Source organism: Lissotriton vulgaris, chromosome 10 (assembly GCF_964263255.1).
Source record: "Lissotriton vulgaris chromosome 10, aLisVul1.2, whole genome shotgun sequence".
Lineage (NCBI taxonomy): Eukaryota > Metazoa > Chordata > Amphibia > Caudata > Salamandridae > Lissotriton > Lissotriton vulgaris.
In genome coordinates this window covers 76,002,537-76,029,738 of record NC_141698.1, presented here as the reverse complement: position 1 = coordinate 76,029,738, position 27,202 = coordinate 76,002,537, and the positions used below count along the sequence as shown (strand labels likewise).

At 45.8% G+C, this 27,202-nt stretch overlaps 1 protein-coding gene across 1 annotated transcript in view; it reads left to right on the top strand.

Annotated features, from left to right (window-relative positions):
* LMF1 (lipase maturation factor 1) overlaps positions 1-27,202 on the top strand; it is a 705,094-nt gene that overhangs the window by 159,855 nt on the left and 518,037 nt on the right. The gene's annotated exons all lie outside the window — the stretch shown is intronic.

Sequence of the window (27,202 nt, the reverse complement as noted above, 5' to 3'; positions counted from 1 at the left end):
TTCGCAAATTGCGAACTTACCTGTCGGGTCGCAAGTTTCGCGAACTTGTTGTTTCTACGTGTCCAGCCTGTTTGGGACACTCTTCTTCATCACTGCCACTCTCTGTCACCACTGCCACTCTCTGACTACTCATGCCACCCTCTGGCCCACCCATGCCACCCTCTGTTTCATCACCACACCCTCTGGTTGTCCAGTGTACATTATTTTCGGCAAAGCAAAGCACACCTTCCCTGCCTCAAGTGACCTGAATTAATTTGGGGCTGATTAATGTGTCACAGAATATTTTTTTAGCTGGCACCTGCTTCCTTAGTGCGCCCTGATTAGTGATCTTTTGCACTTGCTAAGTGCTTTCATTGTTGCAAAATTAGTTACAACACCTGCCCTGCCCCAACTGACAATAATGAATTAGGGGCTGATTAATGGATTTTAACTTCCAGCCTGGCTCCTGCTTGTCTCCCTTAGCTGTAATTTAGGACCTTTGTGGCATATGTGTAACTATTCTGAGGTTCAGAGCAGGGTCACATAATAGTTTCAACTGGCAACTGAACTCTGGAGGGGCCCCTCAGGAAGCACTACAGGAAATGGCTACTAATGATGAGCCTGAACTTTTGAACCTGGTAAGTAGTTACTTTCAGTTTTGCTAAGATCGTATTTCTGCAAATTTGCACTTATTCGCGGGGCGCGAACTCACGCGAACTCACGCGAACAGTGCGAGCAGTGCGAGCAAAATCCGCTGCTCGCGGATTTGCGGATTTTGCGGGAGATTCGCAAATCTCGCGGATTGCGGATTTCCCGAAAATCCGCAAAATCCGCGAGCGGAACGGATTTTCCGCCCACCCCTAGTTTATACATGTTTATACATTGTGCCCAGAGCTCAGTTCATATGAATCCCACAAGTAAAGGTGGTGTTGGTCAAGGAGGGCGCAGGGGGTCATACTGTGTCCAGCCTTGCATTTTTTAATCCTTGTACTTCTTTTACTGTTGGTCGTGAACTTCTTATAAGTAGGATGTTTGTGATATTTTTTGTTGTGATCATGGCTTCTCTTAAGCAGGCAACGCATTATAGGCATTGAGTCAATACAATAATACACTTCCAATGTATGTTTTTTTTGCCACACTGCCCAATCAATACCTTTCTGTCCACTTTATACTTCATGCACTAATTCACCAGTGTAGTGCTTACGCTTACAGGAAACACAATAATGATGTTTGGGACAGAGAGAACAGCAGTATCTTGATAAACGTCCTTAATCTTTTTGTATGCGTAATCTGTATTTGCCTGTCCGGGTGCTGCCAATATTTGATTCTAGGCTTTGCTGTCTTGTGTAATGAAGGCAATGGAAGGTGGTTGGTAAAGTTTGTTAGACAGTATTTGTTAGTATTTTTCCTATGCGTATTGTCCTAGTCTTCATATACCTTCATGTCTTGATATATTTTTGTGACCATATTCGAAAATAGCAAGGGCCCCCTGGTGAATGCAATTCCTACGGCAGGGTAATACACAATGAAAAGTAACTTTCCTTCATGTCTGGATATATTTTTGTGACCTCCAGTAGTCGAAAATGGCCCTTTAAGGAAACGGGACATGGTGGAAATCACTTACTGCTTTTGTGCTCTCCCAGGCACCCGATGCCAAATCTAACACATAGATAAAAATGTTGTCATTTACAATGCCAATAGCTCTAACTTTTGCAAAGGCGAAACCGTTGCATTGTAAAGTGTTAGGGGGCTCGCAGTGTGTGTGGGGGGGCTCGCAGTGTGTGTGGGGGGGCTCGCAGTGTGTGTGGGGGGGCTCGCAGTGTGTGGGGGGGCTTGCAGTGTGTGGGGGGGCTTGCAGTGTGTGGGGGGGCTCGCAGTGTGTGGGGGGCTCGCAGTGTGTGGGCGGGGCTCGCAGTGTGTGGGGGGGCTCGCAGTGTGTAGGGAGGCTCTGTGGGTGTGTGGGGGGGGGCTTTGTGTGGCTGTGTGTGTGGGGGGCTCTGTATGGGTGTGTGTGTGGGGAGGCCTCTGAGTGTGTTGGGGGGGCTCTCTGTGGGTGTTTGTGTGTGTCATTTGCGAGAGATAAAGCTAGTGGCATTGTAAATGACAATGCCATTTATTTATGTTAAAAAAACATAAATAAAAATATTGTCAAGAGCAATGCCAATAGCTCAAACTTTAACAAAGGCAAAACCATTGCATTGTAAATGCTTGTTAGGTTCTTTTGCCAAGTTTTTCAAACCCTACAGAACGACAGTGTTTAGGGATGTCTCTCCGTATATTGAAAGAGTTTGAAGTTACTTGTCTCAAGCAGATGTCTCTTACAGACCACCACTGTGTCTGCATTTACAGGTACATGCATCATTGTAGTCATTTGCGATTTCTTAATTGCGATTTTTAAGGAATTGCAATTAAGAAATCGCAAATGCCTATGCATGTAGAAATCGCTGAAAAATTTGCGATTTCTAAACATTCCTTAATTGCGACTCGCAAATTGCGAGTCGCAATTAAGGAATCCCTCCCCATTCATTCCTATGGGCCTGGAGGCCCATAGGAATGAATGGGAAGACATTCTCATTTTGCGAATCGCAATTAGCGATTCGCAAATGGAGAATGCGATTACAAGGGTGCAGGGGTGTCCAAAGGACACCCTGTTGCACCCCTGAAATTGATATGTGCACCCATGTTACGCACACACATGCCCTAGGGGCATGTGTGTGCGTAACATGGGACTTTGAAAAATGCACGTTGATGCTTCTTTCAAGAAAATCGCAATTTACCATCACCTTACAAGTCATGGTAAATTGCAATTCTTATTTGCAAAATCACATATCTTTTTACTTTCTTGCATTGCATTTAAGGAATCGCAAATTGTGATTCCTTAAATGCAATCGCAATGTAAGAAATCGAAAAATATTGCGGTTTCTTAAATTGCGAGGGGCTTCTTGTTTCATGCATTCCAAAAGCAATTTTTGCGATCGCAAACAGACGATTTTTGCGATTCGCACCCTTTGCGATCGCAAAATGCTTTGATGCATGTGCCTGTTGGTGCTTCAGCAGCAAAAACTACTCCAAGTGGAAATACAAAGTATGTCACCGAACTCAACAAGTGGATCTGGTTGCGTTGCAAGTTGCAGGCTGTTTCCTATTCCGATTCCTGGTCACTGTCTTTGGGTAAGTCTAGAGCAAAGTTCAAAGACAGGTCCGAACTCTAAACACAAAAAGTCCATGCAAGGCTCCTCACCTCCGGTGTCACTCCAGTTTTTGGAGAAGTCTCACAGTTGGAACTTGAAAGAGCTGACCCTGGCATCAACATCCGATTTAAACCCAATTCCAATCATAGAGTCAATTTGTCCTGAATTCCTCATGCCATCTTCAACTCTGGAGCATATTTGAGCCTTCAAGGAGGCCATCTGCAACCTTTTCGGGTGTGCCTTTTTGGCCCCAGTGATCTGTCAGGGACATCACTTGGTCTTCTGCTGGCAAGTCCTTCCCTGATGGCTACGGATGCCGTGCAGCCTCAGACCATTCTACTCTTGTCACTGGGTCAGGCTTGGACCTCGTTGCCTGTTATTTCTGAGCTGGTGCCAGCTTTGACCCCGGTGGCTTAGGTTGCTTCAATTCTGGATCCGGCCTCAACTGTATTGACTAATCTGAAGTTTTCGGTGAGGGCAAGTAAACAACCAGGAGACATGCGGATGTTAAAGATGACTCTACTATCCCTCCCCAGTCTCCACTGCTGTTTTTCAGAAGGATGAAAGTCTTCTTCGGTTTTGACTCCATGCCCTCCAAGGATGGGATTATTTTCCTCATAATGAAGATTGCGATGAGAAGGTGGATAATGTGTTCCCCCTTCATTACAATGGTGGTCTGTATATTGACCTTCAAAATGCCAATGGCATAGACGTGTATGATGCAGAATTAAACTCGCCCTTGGGTACCACAGTTAAGGAAAGGGCCTCTTTTACGGTGGTAGAGTATAGAGCTGCCTAGCTGTTGCCTCTGTAGTTGCCTAAGGCAGAGCCTAAATACAATTGTTTCATAGACATCTTGCAGTATGGGCCGCCAAATTCATAATACAACAACAAGTGTCCATGGGTCTCATATATATGAAATATTCAAACTGTGTGTGGCTTCAAAAATAACAGCTACTAATGTAAAAATATATCCTTCAAGTAATTCATGGCCTTTGCTTTTATTCAGTGATGTCCAAGAGAGAGAGAGTACTCCATTGCAGTGGCAACAGAGTGCTGGGAGGGGGAACATCACTTACAACGCATTTTTTACAACGCACTACCATTACATCGCAACCATTACAACGCATACCATTACAACGCATTGCGCTGGGGGGCGCTCTAGGATAGGGAATATATTTAATTTACTATCCAACACCTTCCCTGCTATCCACGGGGACTGGATTTGGAATAGTAAATTAAATAATTCACTATCCAGCGCCTAAAAGCATTATGCGTTGTAATGGACTGCGTGGTAAAAACCGCGTTGTAAAGGCATGCGATGTAAAAGCATGCGTTGTAGTGACACCAATCCTACTGGGAGTCACGTGGGTAGGTGGTCATTGTTTTTTTTTTTCCAAAAACAAAATCCTGCTTTAGGATTTTGTTTTTAAAGATAAAAAATATGTAGATGTTTGACAAATGACCCTGCTGTGTTGACAAAGCTAGCCGCCAAACTTTCAGTGCGTTTACAGGAACCGCTGCGACAGTGGTTCCTGGAAATGCAAAAGATGACCACTGGGCTGGTACACATCTCTAAATGTGGTGCAGGGTGTATCCTCACTGTGGAACGAGTTAAGTACACCTCCACTGTGATGGTTCTTTATCCATCGTCCAAAGTCAAAATCAGGCCCTGAGTCCCCTATAGCAGCATGTATTGCTTCGAGACATAGGCCTGGCCTGTGCATTATAATCGAACTCCTATGAATGCAGCATCTGCCTCCCGAGAGCCTTATGGTTCAAGCCCTGATTAGTAATGTCACTCTAAATGCATTTCTGACTGCACCACCAGGCAGGGAGCTCAAAAAGATTGACTCCATGGACAAGAAAGTTTTCTCTTTGGCTAGTCTGGCACTTTGGTCATTGAAAGTTGCACGCCTCCTGTGTCACTAACAAAATACAACGTGTACAAGCGACAAACTTATTGATAGGAATGGAAAATCTGGAAATAGCAATTGCACTTGGGAACTTTCTGAAAAAGGTGAATCGCTTAGCACAGGAACAACAAAATAAATCAAATTGAGGAACCTATATTGATAGATACAAGTAAAAGCTAAGTTACGAGGGATTGCAAGCCTATAAGATATCGGATAGTACTGTAATGAGAAACATATCGAAATTGCCTATTTTTAATGTAATATCTTCCAGTTTTATTATGTATAGCATGTGTTTTAAAATTCTTCTTAACGTTTTTATGTCTGTGCTACCCATAGAATGCCTTTTCTTTTTAAATTTTGTATAACATATAGAAAGCGGCATGGAGAGTAACAGCCTGATTTTATAAATGTTGTATGGTTTTGATATTGATGTGATGCACTAACGAAATACTCTCTGGAGTGTGGCGAATGAGATTTTGCCCAACCTACTGAAAGACTTCCAGACCTTCTTCCCCCTGACAGTTCAAAATGGCCACAATGTAGGAAGATACATTTTGAGAGCCTGCCCGGACACCAAGGACTGTGATGTCTTGGCTGTGGGCACCAGTGTTGTAATCCGATGTCACACTTGTATGTGCGCGGACAGGTTTTCTGGTGACGCCCAACCTTCTGCAATGGATATGCCCTTCGATGGGGCCAGACTGTTTGGCAAAAAGGTGGATTCCGTGTCGCTGTGCTTTAAGGACAGTAGACCCATGGCTCGTTCCCTGGGGCCGCTCTCACACATTTATTTGCCAGTTCCACCAGCAGTATTGAAATTTCCATAGTCTAGAAGCTTTGCCTACCACCATAGACAAAACTGTCCAGCCTCCACAACAGTCAGGCCACTCCTTTTGTGGCTCCACAGGCAGAGGTGGTAGACAGGGGGCTGGTCACCAACAGATGCACGAGCTCACATCCCCCTCTTCACATGCCACTATTGCCAAAGTCAATTTAGTCCCTCATTCAGCTTCCTTCTGAGACTTTACCATTGGCAAGGTGGCAAGAGATTAACATTGCCTCAAAGGCTGGTGTGGAATTACTTCAGACCAGTGGGTCCTTTTGACTGTGCAGTTGGCTTATTCTTTCCCTTTTTTGCTTGCTCCGACTCACATTCTCCCATTTTTAAGCAAATGTTTGTGGGTCGTGACTTCATCCTGTCCAGGGAGCTTCAGATGTTGCTCGCCAAGGCATGGTCATTGAGCTGCTTAAGGCGTATAGCGCCGAGCGGTATGAGATATTATTCACAATACCTCCTGGTCCCTAAATAGGAGGGATAACTGAGGCTGGTTTTGGACCCTGAGATCTTTGAACTCCTTCCTCAGAATATAAATCTTGGCACTAATCCAGGTCCGGTTGGCCTTGAACCCCAAAGATTGGAAGGTTTTCTTGGACTTGCAGGATGTGTACTTCCTTGTGCATGCACTGCGTTCCCACAGGCTGTACCTCAATTTCGTGATGGGGTCAGAATATTTTCTATCCACTGTCCTGCTCTTTTGCTTTACCTCAGCCCCTCTGGTGTTGGCACAGATCACGGCAGTGCTCGCGACCCATCTTACAGTTCTGAAATAGAAGTATTCTTGTACCTCTGTGGCTAACTCCTGAAGGCCAACTTGCCTCAGCTACTCTCGGACTTCCTGTTGGTGACTATTTCACTCCTGCCCATCCTCGGGTTCCCAATCAACGAACCAAAATACAAACTTCAACCTTTGCAGAGGATTCCCTTATTGGGGCTATCCTAGACATGGTTGAATCGAAGGCCTTTCTGCTCTCACAACATATCTGGTACATTCAGCCTACGGTACCGATGTTTTAGAATCGACCATTTGTTCCAGCTTTGTTGGTCCTAAGGCTGCTTTGCTTTGTGCATCCTGCTGGTACCTCATACCCGTTGGCACAATGCGGGCCCTTCAGCAAAGTCTTCCCCTTCGATGGGGCGGTACTAAAAACATCTTCCGGACAATGTCTGCACTTCAGATGATGTAGCCCGGGTTTCTGGGGTAGTAGATAGCAGATGGCTGCCTGACATGCAGAACTCAGCCCGAGTTTACAGTGGTGATGGGCAAATCATCTCTGGGCTGCAGGGGTATTTGGACGATATCGATGATATGGCTATCAGGGGCCTATGTTCTCTGATGGAACCGTGCCATCACATCAACCTGGAACTGTGCGTATTCCGGCTGACCCTCGAGGCTTTTCTACCTTCAATGAGAGGGCAAGTCAGTCCAGGTCATGATAGACAACACAACCGCCATGTGGTACCACAACAGGCAGCACAGACCTGGGTATCATGGTATCTGTCTGGAGGCCTTGTGGATGAGGAGGTGGCTGGAACCTTATGAGGTCTCTTTGACGGTACTTCGCCTCAGCACCAGGGAGGACAAACTCAGCAGGTGTCAACTTGTCTATCACAAGTGGTGTCTGCACCCGGAAGTGGCATGGAGTATATTTGCCCAAGGGGAGTGCTCACGATATATGTTAAGGCTGCTTTCTAGAATGCTTAATGCCCAGCCTTTTGCACCCTGAAGTTCACCCTGGAGCATCCTTAAGGGACCTGTTCCATTTTCAGCAGGGCTTAGGTCTCCTTTAAGTGTTTACTTCTTTGTAGTTAATCTGAAGGGTCCTGAAGAAGATTAGGGTGGACTGAACTCACCTCAATCTGAAAGCAGTGGGCTGGGCTCAGGGGGTCTGGTAACCAGAGCTCCTGCATTTATGCTGTGGGTGCCCCTTGAAAATGACCTTCTCCTTCTTATCAACAGCAGGGCAGAGTCCTGCACTCAAACCTCCATAATCTACACCTCCATGTACAGAGATTGAGCAACTGAATGGTTTTCATTTTCCACCAGAGGGGGCAGATTTCATTGTGGTAGCTCGCCATTTATCCACAAACAGTATTTATTCTGGCCGTTGGTCTAAATTTGGTGTGAGGAGAAGAGGACTACCCCTTTTCATGCTAAGCTCTCTAGGGTCCTTTGTTTTTTTTTTCTGTGGGTCTGGCAAGATTTTGCCATTGTCACTGGCAAAGGCTACTTACCTGCTCCTTTTGCCTTTCTCAATTTGCCTGAATCAGTTACCTGTTGTGATGTATTTTTTTAAAGGACTTTCACACATTTCCGCCGGCCCCCATTATTGTGCTGCAATGAGATCCCAATTTAGTTGTTACTATTCTGATGTGTGCTTCCTTCTTGCCGCCGCACAGTGTCACCCTGAAGCTCTTTACTGGGAGGACCGTGTTTCTCATTGGCATTACGTCTGCATATTGCATGAGAGAGTTTCAGGCAATTCTTCCTGACGAATTGGGACTTTGGCCTCATACCTCCTTTCTTCTTAAAGTTGTTCTGTCTTTTAATGTGGGGCAGTCCATCACTCTCTCACCTTTCTTCTCTCCATCACATTCCACTAAAGCGGAGCAGAGGGTGCACCGTTTGGATCCTACGCTTCCCATAGTTTTGACAAGGAGTACTATGTGGACGATTAGCTCTTTGTTAGATTTGCTGGTGCGAAGAAAGGAAAAGTATTCCGGAAATAGGCCTTATTGTGATGGATAGTCCTTTGCATCAAGCTGTATTATGCTTTGGCCAAAAAGGATCCTCCTGATTGCATTGGGCTTATTCCCCTCAGAACAAATGAATTAAAATCTGTATGAAAATCACAGTAAATTAAAATTAGACGCATGCGCCTGTGGTCAGACGGGAGCTTTCTGCCAGTGTCTAACCCAGGGTGGTGTGGAGTGCAAAAAAACGATGGATTTAGGCCCAGATCCTTGTACCGGGGTGAATGTATGACATTGTTCTACATTCTGTCCATCAACTGTGTTTTTTGCAATTTTCACCCGAGTGTGCTGGGTATACTCAGACGTGAGTCCCAGGCTCTCCACACCACTGGAGTCAAGCTATTCAGGCTGATGAAGGCTGATAGCCAGAAACCGGTCCTTGGATGCTTGATTCCGGTCTGGGTAAGACATGGCTTGGTAGTTCAGACTGGACTGTTCCCATGAGGCACAGGGTCAGAGCTGACTTGCATATAGCCAGTGTCTAACCCAGGGTGGTGTGGAGTGCAAAAAAACGATGGATTTAGGCCCAGATCCTTGTACTGGGGTGAATGTATGACATTGTTCTACATTCTGTCCATCAACTGTGTTTTTTGCAGCTTTCCGCTTGTTGCCTTTGAGAATGCCCTATCCCCTTGATTTTGAAAGGTATCTCTAAACTTTGTTCTATAAACGGTCTCATTCCGCCAGGATGGAGGCTGCTTCTACAACTCTTCCTCAGGGTGTTGTAGTGTTAGACATCTGTGAAGCCGCCCCGTGGCCTTGCATCCATACTTTCTCCAGAAAAGCACTGTATCAAGTGTTGGGTCCACGGGGAGGGTCATTTAGCCCACTTTGTCCTTCAGGTCATCCTGGTGTAGAAAAGCTCCTCAGACTCGCCTTTTAGAATGAACAACGATTTGGTATTGATTCACCAAGTGAGAAATCTGCAGTTAGAAGTATCTATCAGAAGAACTCCTTACTTACCTTCAGGAACACTTTTTCTGATGGATGCCCGATATCACTGCTGATTTCTCGCCACCAACCATTCTCCCCATTCTGTGGAGTGGACATTTCGGAGTACATTGGTTCCAAGTTGGATGATGCATACTGTTGATATTCCAAATTTGTGATTGGCTCTCCTCGTCGAATGACGTGGAAAATGTCACAGTATAATCTCACAGCAGCATGCAGGAGTGGTGCCTATATGCTCTGTTCTTCATGTCCTGAGGTGGGTTGCAATCGAGGATGCTGAAGGCGCCACCTGCTGGCACACAGGAGAGACGCAGAAGTTTCTGGATCCAGTCTCACACCTGGAGGATTCACAAGGTGCGGAATCTGTAGTAATAGCATTCACCCGACAGAGCATTACTGAAGGTAAGTACATTCTTCACTTCAACTATTTCAGACCTGTATCTGGTCTACTTCTATTTGTCAAAACGCTCCAAGCATAGTCAAAAACATCTAAACAATTACATTAAAAGTAGCAACCCGCTAGGCTCGACTCAGTCAGTCTTCAGAGAATGGTTGTGTATTAAAATGACAACCCTATCAGTTATTGATGACCTATTAAAACGATACCAAAGACAGTCGTGAGGAACCGCGCCACAAATGCTAACGCTGTCAGCTTCAAACCCCAGAAAAGGATGGGAATGGACGTATTGTTCGTAAGTAGAGTTCACATTGTCCTCTTTTTTTTCAGCTTTTATTTTGAACCCCTCAATGAAAAGATCAGATAACTAGCCCTAAATATCCACCAGTGCACTGGACACTCTACTCTGTTTTAAAATTGACTCTAAACAAGATGCTACCAGCTAAAAGAAAAGCCTAAATGTAATTCGGACAGGCGTATCCAAACACTTCTTGAGACTCAAAACTGGAAAAAAACATATTCCATTTCAAATCCTCAATCAATTGTTGTCCACAACTGGATACCGGGCTCAAACCCATTAAGAATCATACCAACTATTGTAAGCAACCCCAAACTTATAGTCGTGTCTCGCGACAAAAATACATCAACAGCGTCGCTGAAAATGTTCGGTGGCAATTACAGACCCCATCGCAAGTTCTCTGAATCTGATCTGCAAACTCTACTTTAAAGCTAGTTGAGGGTCTTGGGATCCGCCACTTCTGCCGGGTGGAGTGTTATTCACTTCCTGCTTCTCCACTTGACAGCGTGGGGCATTATTAGAAAATATCTAACTCTTAATCAAGCAAAAGGAAAACCATGATTTGAACGTTGGAAGAGGATAAAAATGAAGTAAAATATTCCAGCAATGTTTGTGCGGGAGGAATTTAATGATGGTGGGATAGTAAAATGGGAATACGTAAATTAATGCTGCTAATAAAATGTATCACACCGTCATTAAATATGTTTTGAAACTATTGTGACTGTTTTAAATGCAGATTAGTAAGAAAAAGTATTTATTACACATTTGAATATACATTCTCTTAAACTAAATAAGATGAGGTAGAGTGGGGAATAGAGTGGAGAATGGCAAGAGGTGAGGTGCTGTGAAGGTGAGCTGAGCAGATTTGGAAGCTGGCTGCTGACTGCGATAGTGTGAGTGGTGGAGAAAGTGGTGTGGGGAGTTTTTCCAGAAACGAGCAAGTGGTGATAAAAAAAAAAGGTTTTTTTGTTTTCTAGGTCAAAAAAGGGGGGTGGGACCGGGAACCGTTATTTAGATAGGTCCTGCATACAGGGATCCTAGTAAACTGTGCTACAAGGGGTATGCAGTTCCTCAAGGGGACAGGGAAGACCAGTCTTTCTTCGTGATGCCCTCACACACCCCGAAGGATGTCATGCTTCATCATAGGGCTTTGCTCCTCGTCAGGCCGGCGCTGCAATGCCCGACGGGCTCACCGTAAACGGGGCTCTTTTCTTTTCTAGCTCATTCTATTTTCTTCATATTGGGCTCGCGGGTATACCATGTTTATATTAGGAACACCATTATGTCAAAGTTTTCTTTATTTTGTCTGTGGTTCTGGGCTCCTTGAATTTAGCATTCTTCAAAGATCCACAGATGCAAGTAGGTGCCTTGAGCAGGCAGCATCCCTTCGGCGGTTCACCACAGATGCTTTAAGGTAGTTGTTACCGCACCGCCATAGGAGGGGGCTTCCACGAGCCTGGACCTCAGCACCAGGACCACTAGCCAGGCTCATGGTCCCCTTCAGGCCCAGAATGTTGTTAATTCTACATATGGAGAGTGCCCTGGAGATCAGGCTTCAACACATTGGTCTAGCAGAATCCCACTGTCGTGCACGAAACTGAGGGGCATATGTATCAAAGGATACATGTGCGATTCTCAAGTAGAGATTTCTAGAGAATCTCTATTTGAGAATCACAAAACGCTATGTATGTAGGATTTGCAAATAATTTTGTGAATCCTACATATTCCTTAATTGCGAAGCAATTAAGGAATACCTCCTCTTTCATTCCTATGGGCCTAGAGGCCCATAGGAATGAATGGGAAGACATTCTCAATTTCCGATTCTCAATTAGAGAATCGCAAATTGAGAATGCAATTTCAAGGGTGTCAGGGTGTCAAAAGGACACCCTGTTGCACCCCTGAAATGTGCATGTGTCCACATGTGGTGCGCCACATGCCACCTTGAAAAATGCAAAAAAATGCATTTTTTTAAAGAAATCGCAAATTACCACCAACTTGAAGTTGGTGGTAATTTGCGATTTCTTAAGGAGAAATCGCACAACTTGGGTGCTTTTTACATCGCATTTAAGGAATTGCAATTTGCGATTCCTTAAATGCTTTCGCAAAATAAGGAATTGCACATTTTGCGACTCCCCATTTTGCTAGGGCCTTTTGGGATATATCCCAAAAGACTTTTTCCCGTTTGCAAACAGGCCGATTCTGAGATTCGCCCTGTTTGCAAACGGGAAATGGGCTTCATACATATGCCCCTGAGACCTTTTCTCAGACCACATCAGCAGGTCAGACTAAACACCCAACTCCTCCTCAAAGACTCCAGCTGAGAGTCCTCGAACCGTAAGGTAATTCCATGGAATGTCTCCACATAAATGGCGTAGAGACCTAGTGTGAGGCAAGTCAAGTCGGCCCTGCGACTGCAGGCTGGATTGCCACATACTGCAACAACCAGTGTTCATCGGGCTCCACGGGCCACTGGACCTCGGTGCAACTGCACCTGCTGCACCATTGATAGTCTACACCCCTGTCCCACATTCCAACCCACTTCACAAAGTAAGATAATGACAGGTGAGAGCAAGACATGACAGCCTCTTAAGAAACCCTCTCCCTCAATCCACTGCACCTCTCTGTTCCACAGTCATACCCACAAACCCCGCTCAACAGAATCGAAACCCAGAAGCTAAGTGAGGGCTTTGTTTTTGCTCCCAGCCTTAGAGCTTAGCATTACTTCCTGGCGAAGTGGAGGTTAAAGAGGACTTTAGCCTGGGAGTGTCATATCAATAATACCTGCATTGGATCAGGTTTGCTGCATCCCTTCAGTTTGAGACAATGCTGAGGGCGTGTATAGGCCTGGTTCCCGTGATCCCTTGCTCACACAGTGCAGAGAGCGGCCGAAGCGTCAACAGAGGCCTGGCAGCAGCAGGCCGCCAGCTCAGACCCAGCCTCGATGCCCTCCATATGGCTGATGTAAAGCACAATTCCGTGGAATACGGGGCGGGAAGCAGGACATGCAAATAGGCCCCAGCTGATCTAACCTGAGAATGATGTCCCGGGCAGTGCCGGCTGCACCGGCTGCTTTTGAAGGGCGCACACTGCATGTTATCTTGTGTTTTGTACAAGCACACCCGATTTTACCGGCCGGTAATTCCAGATGGTAAAATTGCATAAGGCTCTGTCTGCAAAGGAGTTCAAGGGGAGTCCCCTGGGCCCTGCCAACCTTTGTCTCTGGCAGTGAGCAGGGGCGGAGCGTCCATCGGTGCAGCAGGTGCAGTGTCACCGAGTCCCCGATTAGTGCTCAATTTCACAGTCAAGGGGGCAGCGGGGGGCATTTTCTTTATTGCACTAGGGCCCTTGACACACTGTCTATGCCACTAACGGGGGGGGGAGGGGTGAGGGGGGGGGGGGGGGTTCACACAAAGCTGAGAGATTGACTGACTGCTGCATGTCAGAAGACATAACCCTTCCCAGCCTTACACTCCAGCGGTTTGCCCCCGGTGTAAGGGCGCCCCTGGAGGAGACAAAATACACACAGACCACGAAATGTCCATTTATGTCGCACTACTTTTCATATAGTCTAAGTAAAAAGTCTGTGTGGGGCTCTGCGGACCACGGACAGCCGGGAACAGGCGGTATTTTGAATCCAAGCAGACTCGTAATCATCGGGCCCTGAAAATTCTTCCTTTCACAGGTTAACTTTGGTAATTAGCACATGACTAAAAACCAAACACCAGTCACGGGGCTTCCTCAAAAGGGTCAATGTTAATGTGCTGCTTTTTATTTAGCACCTGATACTAGAGTTCCGAAGATTTCGAAGCATTCCTAATGTGGTGGAACTAAGAGACGAGATAAATTACCCAGGATTGCTTACGTGCCGGAATCTTAGTTAACTCGGAGCTCGTTACACTTACATTATAGGTCAGAGGCCACATCTCCACCATTGGTCAAAGTCTTAGCCGGAACTTGTGGGTGTTTATAAATCCTTTGTCCCCTCCCTGGGGCCAGGTTACATATTAAGCTTCTTCCAGTCGGCTTTTGGATCACAGGAAACTACCCCAAAAATTCCCCTCTGGTTGGCAGACACTTTTGAGGTGGTTCTTCTTGAGGGATCTGTTGTGAGTACGGTGAGCTGGCGGCTGATGTGGCCCCAGGGTTAACAGGGCTTTCCTGGTTAATGCATGACGAAATGACGCCATTCTGAGTCCTCTGGCGCATTAAAGCGGCACAGATGCCAATTAAAAAGGTATTTTGGGTCTGCGAAGAGTAACTTTGTCCAACCAAGACCACATCCCTGTTCCTTTCTTGGGAGGGATGAACAGGGGTCTTTGTCAGTAATACGTGTCCTGGTGTTGTAGCATCAGAAGAGCCAGAGGTTATTCCGCCTCTTGTTGTCTTCTAGTATTGGTTACTTGAATGACGTGATGTACGCACAATACTTCGCCCGTTCTTTTATGTATTTTGTGTTGTAAGTAAAATCAATAAAATTTCCTTGAATTAAAAAAAAAGAAGAACCCGAGGTAATGTTCATCACATTAGATAGCAATGTTGTGTTTTTGAAGGTTGACATGGCTACCTTAGAATGCTACAGTTCCACAGAAGGGGTATTTGGTGTGTCCATTTAAATAACCCTTCGAAAAACCACAGTCATCTTCTGAAGACTTTAGGAACACAAACTAGTGAATACAAGAGGAAGAAATTTCCAGAACTACGTGTACTGATTGGTCTCTCTTAACAAAATGGGGTGGCCCAAGAAAGTCATAGACCTGGGTATAATATGATATTGAAAAAAGCCTCTATTTATGAGATCGTTTTTGGGAAATACAATTAATTAAAATTGTCCCTGATTTTGTAATTATCGCTGTTGCATTTTATTCTTGTGTGAATTTGGTACATTTATTGATTAGGGTTGATCTAAGAGACATACCCCTTAATAATGTGAAATATTGATTATGTACTGATTAATTCAGTTTAATGAAAGAAAGGGTCACAGGCCTTTGTTTTTCAATATCTCTCAGCCGCACCCGCTGAGGCACAATCATCAGGGAGCATCTTCTCTAACTTGGGAGCCCTGCGTGCTCTCTAATACTAAATTCCCTACAGTCATCGACATCTTACACATTTCTGCTCAGACGCTTGTGAGTCCGGGATGGACTTGTCAGGAGGTTGCCTTGGTCACACTGTGGTCACCGTGTTCTCATCCTTCATGTTCTTTAGCTGGGATGTTGAATTCTCATGGTAAAGCTTCTCCAGCTCTTGACTTCTTCCAAGTATTACTCCTCTAGCAAAGATATCTTCCAGTTTGACCAGCGTGCAGCTCTGTTGCCTAATGGCAGTGGACAGACTTTCGAGTACTCTGGCGGGTGAACCACATTCTACGTGGGATCTTCATAGTTTCTGTTCATATTGGCTAATTGACTCTTAAAAGTAGAATGGTTGTTGATAATACAAATATTGCTACATCCTTTGCTGCAATATTTATTGGCAGGTTTCTAATCGATGTCTATAAGGAGTTTCAGGGGGTGAGAGCCTGAGTCACCAGTGGGTCATGAAAAAACTAGATGGTGGGGTCCGGAAACATCAGAGCATTTTAAAATGGCGTGTTAAACCTCACTGCCTCGTATAACATTTAATTAGGAACCCTGGTGCGGTTGTTAGGCTGAGCGCTTTCTTTATTTACAAATATACAGATAGTTCCTTGTAAAAATCTTATATCAAAGGCCCAGTGTAGTCTGACTACCGTGTTGGTCACAGATACTGATCCTCCACCAGGGTTAAACCTTGGCCAGTTTGAGCACGAGAATCGGATGTCTGTCTTGGCTTGTCGTAGCAAAAGTGAGGTTTCTCACGCGCATAGTTTGCCTAACAGGATATTTGAGTTGTTTTTGAATTGAGAATGGTCTCTTCTCTTTTTTGGGGGTGCAACAAAGCACACAGAAACTGGAGAAGCTAAATAGGTGGCAAGCAAATTGAAAGGCCATCCATAAGGGGAGGACATCCTAACATCTCTCTGCTCGCAGTACCTTTAGAATCCTATGAACAATTCTTATGGTTGAGATATGTATTTAAAAAAAATGTTAGTAATTCAATCCTCCTCTCTCTCAGGAAGAGGTTCAATTTTCAAGTCACTGTCCTTGTTCAGAAGGCACTACAGTCTCTGGGACCTTAAGTAGATTCCTTTACCGCATAACGTTTCAGAGAATATTACTTACCTCTCTCCCTAGCCCAGCTCATTGTTGTTTATAGCCGCTTACCTATAAAGGGATCATGGACGGAAGAGCCAGTGCAGCGACTTCCAGACAACGATCCCTTTGTTGTGTGTACAGTTTTCAAGAACAGGTTTAGAACCACCTGTGACTAGCTGTACGTGAGACTTCATAGAAACCGACTTCTTGTACAGCAAACCTTGCTGCAGCATTTCATAGGGGTCGCGGTTGTTCAACTTATGTTTAACTAGGCATTTCACCAGCAGTCATTGTTCTCCAGAGAACCAAGAGGTGGCAAAACCAATATTTCTTGGTTTAATGTGACAACTCCAAAAACAGACGTGCGGAAATGATGTTTCCATGCAATGGCACTTTAAAGTCAGACCTGTTGGCTTTACCAATGGTTGGTAGTGGTGGTAGTGAAAGCAGTTGTGGAGTTGATGGTGCGGAATTGGTGTTGCCGATAGTACTGGTTTGTTTTTTGTTGGTTTTGTGATGGTATTGAAATTGTGGTGGTGGTATTCGTAGTGGGGGTGTTGGTGTGGTATTGTCTGTGGTATTGGTAGTGGTAATATTAGTGGTATTGTTTGTGATGGTGGTATTAACCCGTTCCGTGCCCCCGTCGGCCAAAGGCCGATGAGAGCACTCCCTCCCTGGTGCTGCTAACACCCATTGGCCGACGCAGCCCCGCCCACCCTTCAGAACGCCCGCACCGTGGCGGAATGTTCACCGCAGTAAACGGGTTAAGGATAATAATGGTGATGCTGGTGTGTGTAAGTAAGTAATCTTTATTGTATATAGTTAATTAAAACCATTATAATAAGAATAAAAACCGCTTGTTGATTGAGACCATTACAAAAGAACAGAATAAATCAAATTAAATTAGAAATGCACTCTTTTTTGTTTTCAAAGGTTAGTAAAAGATTAGAGTGTTTACAAGGGAAAAAGCTGATACATAAATTGCCAGGGCCGTTTAAACCCAATGTCCTCTTGTGCTTTGGCCAAAGAGAGAATTCATTTTTTTTCTTTCTTGACTATTCACAGGAGAGGCAGTTTGTTGATGGTTTATTGCCATCCATAAACAAATATGCGCGTGCTTTGTACATTTGGCGATGGCATCCAGAAGCTTTCCTGAAGTCTTTCCTGCGCTTGTTTGTTTGTCGCCTATCAGCACTAGGAATTTGACTAACTTACAGTTTAAATGTGGCTCGTCGGGTGTGAAGCTGGCTATCAGAGCTTATCTCCGCGTGATCATGTGTGCCATGTCCTCAATTCCATTGCTGCACATGTGGCACTGTGAGGGCATTTGCCCCCCTAAGCCATCAGGGCCAGGCTGGCCATAGCGGGCACCGGGCAATCCCCCGGTGCGCCGCACGGGTGGGGGACAGTTTTGGGCCCCTGGGGGACGTTTTTGTTACAAGGCCGTTTTTGCAGCATCGATGCAAAATCGACCCTGTAACAAAGTTGGCCAAAAACCGGCCTCGGCAAAGAGCTCGGCTGCACCGCCAATGCCGTCCCCCCGCCCCCTCCGTTGTAAAACCCTCGTTGTAAGATACCGCCATCAACATGATTGCGTAGTATTGTCATACATTTGTTTATGATACATATTCTCTATACACTTTAGGACAACCTTTGCTCACCTACTAGCTCAGCCTGTTGACCAGGCTACTGGCTGGGCAAGTTTTAAGCGTCAGACCTGTTGGAAATGTTCAAACCAACTCTTGCAAACCAGTGGTACTCAGGGGCACTGGGACTATACGGGGTGGGGGGAGATGGGGGGGGGAGTGCAGCAGCACCCCAGATAGCCTTAAGGTTCAGATGAAGAAAGCAACATAGGGTCTTTGACGTGTGTTTCTTCCAACAGCCTCAGCAGTGATTTCTCACCCTGTCAAACACTAGCAGACGTCTTTTGGCAAACTGCTACTGCAACACCAAGCTGTACGCATGTTCCTGTCTTTTCAGCCTGAACCTAGTAACACTCTGCCTGCGTGAAAAAAGGCGAGAACATATCAAAGCTTTTCTAATACACACGTGTAAATAAAAACATTTCTTTGCATTTCAAAGTATTTCCAAATAGCCCAGCAGCATGCCAAGTCCACATGAGATACAACGGCTCCTAGTTCCCGAGTTTGAAGGGAAAGAAATGGTTTCAAACAACACAAAACAAAACACATCACGTTTGCTTCAGGTGATGCGTGCAAGGTAAGAAGACTCCATGAATACTTGTAGGAAGTCACATTTCATGCACTCACTCTTTCAAAAGGAGGCGTTAGGGCCAGGACCCCCAGTCAAAACGTTGTCAGCACCTGTGATGATAATCTTCCGAGAGCGTCGGTCATACGTGTTTAGCTCATTTGTGCCATTAGAGAAAATGGACGACTTCACTTTATCTGAGTCCAGACCGCCTGAAACGGAACAGATTGACCTGAACTGATACCACAAAACGCCTTTACCACGCATCACTTACCACGCATTGCTTTTACAACGTAATGCCTTTACCACGCATGCCTTTACCACAAATATTCCTTTACCACGCATCATTTACCACGCATCATTTACCACACATTGGTTTTACAACGTAATGCCTTTACCACGCATGCCTTTACCACAAATATTCCTTTACCACGCATCATTTACCACTCATTGCTTTTACAACTCAATCTGTAATTGGGTGGAAATGGTGTTTTTAGGGTATAGGGGTGGGTAAGGGTACTGGGTGGAAAGGGTGTTTTTAGGGTGTAGGGGTTGTTAAGAGTTCTGGATGATAAGGGTGTCTTTAGGGTGTAGGGATGGGTACGGGTATTGAATGGTAAGGGGGTTTAGGGGTGGGTAAGTGTAAGGGTATAGGGTGTTAACGGTTTAATGGTTTTCTAGGGTTTAGGGGTGGGTGAGTTTAGGGGTTTGGGGTTGATAAGGGGTAATCTGGCATCCACCTATTATTGACACCCTAGACTGCAGCCTAGAACTATCTTATCCGGGAACCAGCCTGTCCGCTGCCCATACAATGTCTTTGACTGCAGCTGTGTTATATCTTCAGGGGTCCTTGCCAGAGACGTATAGGATGGCGCTCTACTCACAGCCAGCAAAATGGCCCCCACTTCTGGAGGCTTTACAGAGAGATTAACAATGTTTTGGAAGTCCATAATCACTGCTGTAAAGACACTGTGTAGTGATGGCATGTTCCTTTAATTGGAATGTTATATATGTAATTGGAATGTTTGGTCTTGATGTATCTTTACTGGAGCTGCATGTTATTCTTCACCTTGAGAATAAACGTCCTATTTATATAATTCTACTCTTCTCATTCTTCTGTTCCTGATGTGATTGGAGTCACTACACACTGCTTGCATGTCAGGGTGCCTTCCCCATGATACCTTGGCTTGTTTTGTCCGTCATAGAAGGGGACACGTCGTCCAGCTAGCAGGTCAGGTCAAGCTGGTGCCTCAAGGGAGTAATTCATTTTCACCATATTCCTTATTATCTTAGAGACCCCTTTTGTCTTGTTCTGTCAGTAGCTGCACCTTTCAACTGAAAGTGGGGCTGAATCCTGGCTTCTCTGCCTGCCTCCTGTCTTATTTTGCTTTCTCCAAAAGTGCTGTGGCCTATCCTAGGAAGGCCGGAGCTGGGGAAAGCAGCAGTTCATGAACGAGTTTACTGTGTTTTTTTAAATGAAATTCGACATTAAAACAAAGTATAGAGACTTTGCACTAGATACCCCACCTCCTTCACAGGTATCTGTCTGCATTGGTAAGAATACTCGTGATGGCCGAACTAGAATTTCCACGAAGCTGCTTGAAATAGAATCCAGTATTTTCACATAAGCAAAGAATAAAAACAATTTAGACAATAGGAAAAATATGTTTCGGCTGGATCCACTCCTGCGGATGAATGCCATCAGACCCCAACCGGGCACAAGTCGGAGTGCGGGGTGGACGCAGATGGACGGAGCCCACCACTCATTTTAGAAAGGGGTCTCCCTTCTCCATAGCCCAAAAGGTGCCACCTTATGCTTCATCTTTGCAGCTGCTTACATATGAAAACAGGGGATGAATGTCACCTTGCCAAGGATGTTTGTGAACCTCCATCCTACTGACAGGATCCCCTGTATATGTGAGAGTGGCCCAAGAGGTGTTTTCTTTCAGTTTCTTATGTGAGGATCAGAAAATTTGACAAAAGTAACACTTCTACTGCCTAAGAAACTAAGCAAAGCACTTTTGGCCTTTGGTGCTGGAAGAAGAACATCAGCTGGGAACACGTACACCCAGCATATATTGTTTACTCACTAAAGCAGTTAAATATGTCATTTTATAGTTCCACTTGTCTGTTTGAAATGTTTTTTCACTTTCAGTCAATTTCAAAGTTTAGTCACAAATTCATAAGTGGAGAAATACCCCATATGCATAAAAAGCAAAATGAAAATATGTTCATTGACTTGTTGTTTGAGTGAAATTAGCAGCAGTGGCTGCTGCGGGGCAGAAGTTGCAGGGCGGAGAAGGGGGTTTAAAAAAAAGAAAAACTGAAGAAAACAAAAGATAACGTCACTTGCCTTGCCTGGCGCCGCCTCTCCTCTGTCCTCTTTGGTCAACAAAGCATACAGGCTCCCAGACTCGCCTACCCCATCACAACACTGCTGTCATCAGCATGAGAGCAGCATCGTGATTGGTGAGTGGTTCGGTGCTCAGACAGAGACTGGGAGGATGTGTATGCTCTCCACCCAGGCTGTGCAATAGAGCAGGGTGGAAAACATGCTAAGTGCGCATGAATGTCTGGCCTGCCCAAGATGGCCAACGAATTGTCATGCGCACTTAAGAATGTGCTTACCACTCCTCCCCCTGCTCTGTGGGCAGCACACCCCGCCCCACACCTAAACAGAGCCACTATTGAAAAATAAAATGACAATATCATTCCGCTATCATTTTATTTTTTTTGTAGGGCATCGCCTCTCCGCCTTAGCGGAGGAGCCGCCTCTGAAAATCGCCCCTCGACCTTTAAAGCAAAGAGTATTTTTTAGGATATGACATCACTTCTTGTAACGTCACTGTGATTTGCATATGATAATTAGTCCACCCACTATAAGTCAATTTTATTTATCATGCATAGTTAACTAAAGCCATTACTTGTACATTCAAAACACATTAAAAACGGAACCATATAATATACAATCAAATTTAGCAGAGTCTGGATAACAAAGCGGCATCGTATAGGGGTCGGTCAGAATGAGCTGCACCCGAGAATGAAAACAGGTGGACGAGAGGATCAGAATCCACCGAAACCAGCCTCAATGAAATCCCCTTGTACATTGTTTCCCTGAACGGCTTAAATCTTTATACCTGTTCTGGATTAAAGTGCTTATCATACTGTGCAAACATCATGCATTAAAGACCGTGCCGTGCCAGTGTTATGATGCAGCATACGCTCTATTATGCCTACACTCGAGCTATAAATGGATTATTCTATGGCATGCTCATTAACCGCATCGCTGCTGCGGTCATTTTTGCGCTACGCGGCTTTTTTCGAAAAGCCGCGTTAGATGACGAGCTCAGCTCGTCATCCGCACACGCCCCCCGTGGCTGATGACGAGCTGAGCTCGTCATCAGCATCGAAGGGGTTAAAATGTTATTTCCAGACTTTTTTACTTAATATGTATTAGTTGTGCTTGTCTGTGTTTTCTGCCACTGAACAACTTTTTTTTTTTTTCCCTGGACTGTCTCTACTCATGTAATTCGCTCTGATACCTCCGGGTCTAGCTAGCGCTATATAAAACCTTTCAAATAAAAATAAATAAGAATCGCTCTCCCAGGAGACTGGCTATAAAGTGCTTAACATAGTCCACCCACTATTTTCGTTAGTACTTGTGCCCTGGACCCAGGTGATGACTATCTTTCATTACCCAGTTCGGCGTGTAGGAGCCCATTTTCCTTTCTTGAATTGGAGGAGCCCATGCCAAACTTTTCACGCCACTGTGGACTCGACATCGGGCTACATCAGCCCAGTGGTTGATTTGTAAAATAAAAATAAAAAAGTGCCAGGGCTCTCGTCCGGAGGCAGCTCGCACCAGCCCATTTCTCCTTTAAAACAGAACCAACTACTAACCATGAAGTGTAGGACAGGATGTAGCATATTGGCCGGAGCCGGGGAACCAGGTTAGATTCTCGGCGTCAGCTGAACATCCTGTGATTTTGGACTTGTCACTTAATCTCCCCTGCCTACCATAAATGAATGTGACCTTCACTAATGCTCATGAAAAGAGCTGGTGTTGCTGATTAAGTGCTGGTACTGAGCACCGGAAAACACCGGCACAAATTAGGCGTTGCATCAGCCTGACCCCATCTGAGTACGGAAATGCACAGAGAGCGCTGGACTGTTTTTTGAGGTACTGTGGGTCTGCCCAGCCTAAAACAGAACCAACTACTAACCATGAAGTGTGGGGAAGGGTGTGGCATAATGGCCAGAGCCGGGGAACCCAGTTCGATTCTCGGCATCAGCTCAACATCCTTTGATTTTGGGCATGTCACTTAATCCCCCCACCTACCATAAATGAATGGTGACCTTTACTGGTGCTCATGAAATGCGCCGGTGTTGATGATTAAGCGCTGGTGTTGCTGATTAAGTGCTGGTGCTGATCACTGGAAAACACCTGCACAAATTAAGCGCTGCATCAGCCTGACCCCATCTGTGCACGGCCATGCACAGAGAGCGCTGGACTGTCTCTTGGGGTACCATGGGTCTGCCCAGCCTAAAACAGAACCAACTACTAACCATGAAGTGTGGGAAAGTATATGGCATAGTGGCCGGAGCCGGGGAGCCAGGTTCGATTCTCTGCGTCAGCTCAACATCCTGTGATTTTGGGCATGTCACTTAATCTCCCCTACCTACCATAAATGAATGTGAATGTGTCCTTAACTGGTGCTCATGAAAAGTGCTGGTGTTGATTAAGTGCCGGTGCTCAGCACCAGAAACCACCGGCACAAATTAAGCGCTGCATCGGCCTGAGCACGGCCAGGCACAGAGAGCGCTGGACTGTCTCGTGGGGTGCTGTGGGTCTGCCCAGCCGGTCCCGCTCTGCCCGCGCCCCCTTCCTGAAAGCTCTTGAGTTGCTGCTGAGGGAAGTCCGCGGCCCTCCTGAGCGGCTGCCAGTCAGGTAACCTTAGAAGGGGGTGAGTTGGGATGTCGAGCCTCCTGTGCTTCATTTGAACTTCACCGGGATTCGGTTCCGACCTCAGGGCAACCTCTCTGGAACGGAAGTCTTTTCGCTCTGCTGTCATTCCAGAATTTTAATTGAAATCTGATCGCCTCTCGTCCTGGCTTCTTTTTATGAAGCAGAGAGAGCCCGGCCACAGATAAGGATTCCTCGTGAAATTCCCTCCTTCATAATAAAGAGGAGGGCGTCTAACCTGCGTCCAAGAAGGTGGCCATCTCCGTTGCACGCCGAGCTGTCAATCACCCTCAAAGCTCCCATTGGCGAGATGGGCCCGGCCTTCTCACGGTAATACAATCCCAGCTTCTGGCTTTGTTCTCTGTTTTCCTAAGGATTTGCTCCGGCCTTTCGAAAGCTTCTTTTCATTAAACCCGCTCTCTTTTGTGGCGGTAGACCACCCATGCCCCGCTCCACCTGCCCAGCCCGTAGTCTTGTATCCTTCTCCGCCCTGGTCTTTCTTGGCTAATCCAGTTAATCCTTCTGGGCGCACTTGACCGCCCTAATCACCACTTCACCCTGACCCTTCGAGTGCTGCTGACGCCCAGGTGACCATTTTGCTCGTGAGTGCCCCCTTCTTGGCCAATTGTTAGGAGCTAAGCCCTCCATGAACACATGGGAAGTTGTCACCCTCGAGTCATGCGTGGTCATTCATTGTGGCTACGCAGAGTGGCTGACTTTGTGGATTGGTTGCGTGCATTGCTGGGTCTGCCCTGTGGGAGCGTGCAAGGTACCGGTCACGCAGTGCCAGAGGATGAAGACTCGAGAGTGCGAGTAGGCCGGCTTCATGGCTAGACTCCTTGCAGTGTTGGCTTAGAGAAGATTGACTATTGCAATTAGATCCACTGGGTAGCTCGATGGGTTTGTGCAGCGCTCCAGTGTGCAAGGATTTGATTCTCAAGCATCTTCATGGTGTGGAGCAGTGGCTTCATTGTCGGATGGTTGTAAGCTAGCGGCGTGAGTGCCTCAGTGATGGTGCGGGGAAAATAAGAGGGCTTCACGGACAGCACAAGTGGCATACTAGCCATGCACACGTGGCATACTAGCCATGCACAAGTGGCACACTAGCCATGCACAAGTGGCATACTAGCCATGCACAAGTGGCATACTAGCCATGCACAATTGGCACACTAGCCATGCACAAGTGGCATACTAGCCATGCACAAGTGGCACACTAGCCATGCACAAGTGGCACACTAGCCATGCACAAGTGGCATACTAGCCATGCACAAGTGGCACACTAGCCATGCACAAGTGGCATACTAGCCATGCACACGTGGCATACTAGCCATGCACAAGTGGCATCCTAGCCATGCACAAATGGCATACTAGCCATGCGCAAGTGGCACACTAGCCATGCACAAGTGGCACACTAGCCATGCACAAGTGGCATACTAGCCATGCACAAGTGGCACACTAGCCATGCACAAGTGGCATACTAGCCATGCACACGTGGCATACTAGCCATGCACAAGTGGCACACTAGCCATGCACAAGTGGCATACTAGCCATGCACAAGTGGCATACTAGCCATGCACAATTGGCACACTAGCCATGCACAAGTGGCATACTAGCCATGCACAAGTGGCACACTAGCCATGCACAAGTGGCACACTAGCCATGCACAAGTGGCATACTAGCCATGCACAAGTGGCACACTAGCCATGCACAACTGGCATACTAGCCATGCACACGTGGCATACTAGCCATGCACAAGTGGCATCCTAGCCATGCACAAGTGGCATACTAGCCATGCACAAATGGCATCCTAGCCATGCACAAGTGGCATACTAGCCATGCACAAGTGGCATACTAGCCATGCACAAGTGGCATACTAGCCATGCACAAGTGGCATACTAGCCATGCACACGTGGCATACTAGCCATGCACAAGTGGCATACTAGCCATGCATAAGTGGCATACTAGCCATGCACAAGTGGCATCCTAGCCATGCACAAGTGGCATCCTAGCCATGCACAAGTGGCATACTAGCCATGCACAAGTGGCACACTAGCCATGCACAAGTGGCATACTAGCCATGCACATGTGGCATACTAGCCATGCATAACATCCCATCCACTGGTTATGCCATGCTCTTACATGCATGTGATCTGTAGACTCATTCCATAGGTACACCTTCGTGTTGTTCTTGGTTTCAGAGGTCCTGAGGATTGTACGTTTTTAGCTTCAGGATCATACACTGGGTACGAAGGACAGCGTAAGAAGGTTAGCCCCATGCCTCAGTAAGGTTCCGTCAGGAAACATCCAGGTGAACTGTCAAACAGATCAAGGCGGCAGGCTTTGACGCCCAGTGGCTGTGCCACGGTTATACATATTTGTTATCAGATGGCAACAGACGTAGACCACCTCCCAGCTCACAATGTATTTAAATCGCCCAGTTCTCTTGGCTTATTGGGCATGTGTTGATGAAGTGTTTAGGGGATCAACGTATAGTGCCCCCTTAGCTCATTGGCTGTTCAGTGTGTATCTATACTGGAACACAAGCCTCTACGGGGTCTCCGAAACCACACTTTGTGTCCTATGAAAACTATTCAGAACTATTATTATATATGGAATTAGGCTCCCCATTGTAGTGAGAAAATTGAGAGAAGACCCCACAGGTTCCAGGGAACAGGGTACTAGTAACACTGAAAGTCAAAAGGGCTATCCCTGGAAACAATTGTCAAAGAAGGGAACTCTTGCCGCAACTGTTATAGCATTCACTCACCCCAAGCACTCAAAGTGTCAACTAAATCACCGGTCACAAACTAGATCATAACGTTTACAGTCTATTTTATTAAAAGTATATTTGTTAAAAATTCAGTGAGAATTCTATTTGAATCTACTGAACACATCAATATAGAAACATCTCATGAGAACATTTAAAAAACAGAAGAAAAACATAATACATTTTCATATATAAATAATCTCCACAACGGCCCCTCGCGGCGGGATGCCTGACTTTCACCTTGTGGATACCTGCTGGGGCTATCACACAGGGGAATATCAGGACGGGTTCCCTAAGCAAGCGCCGGGACACCCACTGCGGGTAGCTGTGCGCTATATAAGCTCAACTACATTTACATATAAGAAAGAGACAATACATATATATATCACATTAAAAATGAAGAACACAATTCATTTTCCTAAGCCACAAGAGTAATCATACAGTATATCGCAAATCAAACAAAACAAACAACATAACCCCTTTAAATTCAATAAGGCACTTGATATTGCTACGGATTAATCGATTCCAAAAACCTTTTACAGACGTTTGGGGTACTTCCAGTATAGTACAATAAAAATATCTCAAGGGTCCCCTAGGTAAGTTTGAATTCTGTGCAGAAAAGTGCGTCGACACGTTTCGGTGTTGTAGCCCGTTGATATGGTTACACCTTCATGAGGACAGTTTTTTATTTGGGGTCTTCAAGAGCAAACAACCGTTTCCTCTCTGTGTATTGAAAGAGAATCAGTAAGTGCATGTATGTA